Source organism: Octopus bimaculoides, chromosome 2, assembly GCF_001194135.2.
Source record: "Octopus bimaculoides isolate UCB-OBI-ISO-001 chromosome 2, ASM119413v2, whole genome shotgun sequence".
Classification (NCBI taxonomy): Eukaryota; Metazoa; Mollusca; class Cephalopoda; order Octopoda; family Octopodidae; genus Octopus; species Octopus bimaculoides.
In genome coordinates, this window is record NC_068982.1 from 62247699 (window position 1) to 62249581 (window position 1883).

The window sequence follows — 1883 nt, forward strand, 5'->3', positions numbered from 1 at the left end:
TAGGACGAAGCAAAATATTTTAAGGCAGACGTTTTTTAAACAACTGCGCTGTACTACACTTGTGAACCATGTATAGCATGCGAGTATGCGTGGATTTTTTGAAGGGAGTCGAAAAATATCAGGGATTCTAGAAAATTTGAGGAGCGTTTTTAATGTACCATAATCAGTAAATATGTCTTCCTTTGCAGCAACATGTAATGCATATTCCATCTCTGTTTTCAGAATCTGAATACCAGTTTCTTTTTTTTATGTAATAAATCTTTGAAAAAAAAAGAGGAAGCCGATGTTACACTGTAATTCCTCTAACGTCTTAATCAATGTTTTGTGGATAAAAAGAAAGAAAACCTGAACATTGCTGCTCTAAGATATAAACTAGTTTTCTACTGTGTAAATTCACGATCTGATCCAGAATGATGACATTCTTTGGCGTGTTATTTGATTAAGTCTTTTTAAGGAATTTGAGCATAATCACCTGAATTGCCTATGGTATATAAATTCGGTGGATGAACGAAACATTTCTTTCCAAAATTCTCATTTTCTAAGATGATCGTAGATTCCCTGTCATTTCGTAGCTAGTAAAGTTACAATTCTGGAAAGCTGAATTATTGAATGCAACATATTATCACACGTCACCTCCGTCCGTGACGAATCTCGAAAACTTAGAGTCTTATTTTCTTTCTCTATCTAGTTATTAACAGGACTAGTCAATCCATAATGAATACTTCCGACTACAAAATCGTGCCGTATGCTGATATATGAGAAATACAAATATTTGTCATTCTGAAGTACAAATTAAGATAGAGAAAAGTGGGGAGAGGGAAGAAGGGAGTGAGAAAGGGGTGTACAGAGAGGGAGGGTGAAAGGGAGAGTGGCCGAACTAAGCCAGTTAAGAGTGGCCGAACCAAGCGAAATTAAGTCATTTCCATAGCAATTCTGCTGTTGGGATATCTGAGTTAGTTTTTACAGACACCTCAATTCCTCTCGTCTTGGACTTTCATTCTGCTTTCTGAAGCACTCACCGCAATCCATGTCTCGCTACCATTTAATCATTTTCTTCTTGGTCACCGTCTTACCTTCTATTTTCATGACTGAATTTTCAAGTATCTTAATCCTTCTACTGATGCAATTGAACAATTTTATTTTCTTCGTCTTGTTGATTCTTTCTCACTTTTCAACCGACGCATTCTACCACTTAATTTACTATTCTCACTTTGATTCACTCTAAATTCATGTGTTTATATATTTCAGTTGTACGTAAATCAACATTGTCAGTTATATAAAAACTTTCATACCCGTGTCGTCAAAAATGCCGACAGTTTTATTAGTGATGGAAAATGGACATCAACACAATGGGGGGTGGGGAAACCATTAATAAATGTCTGCAATCTCATAAATATATCTACAGACACAGAATTGAAGCACTTGAAGAATCAAATACGATTGTAACGTCTTGCTTGAAAATATCACCCACATAATGTATGTGTGAGTATCGACACATAAAACACAGGTATGTACATATACATACATATATATGTACACACACACACACATATATATTCAAAAATGTGTCTGAACACACATATAGGTGTTCATGTGTTTATGTTTTTGTATTCATGTATATCTGTATATGGTAATGTATACATGCATATGCATGTATATATGAGTTTTTATGACTCTTTATATGTTTGTTTATATACTTTTTGTATGTCTTTTTTATATGCTTTTATATTTTTATATTTTTATTTTTATATTTGTATTTGAATTTTGCAAAATACATGAGTTGAATTTTGTAAATCTCTGAAGAGGCCTAGTGAATCATGCATGTACCCCCATAGCATCCTTTTCATCTACCAATCACTCCAGCATATATATATATATATATA

At 33.7% G+C, this 1883-nt stretch overlaps 1 long non-coding RNA gene across 1 annotated transcript in view; it reads left to right on the forward strand.

Moving 5' to 3' along the window:
- The first annotated feature begins 202 nt into the window (after positions 1-202).
- Positions 203-1883, forward strand: part of LOC128251063 (uncharacterized) — a 25324-nt gene continuing 23643 nt past the window's right edge. Inside the window, exon 1 of the long non-coding RNA XR_008266952.1 lies at positions 203-1507. This is a non-coding gene — a long non-coding RNA (uncharacterized LOC128251063). The remainder of the gene's footprint in view (positions 1508-1883) is intronic.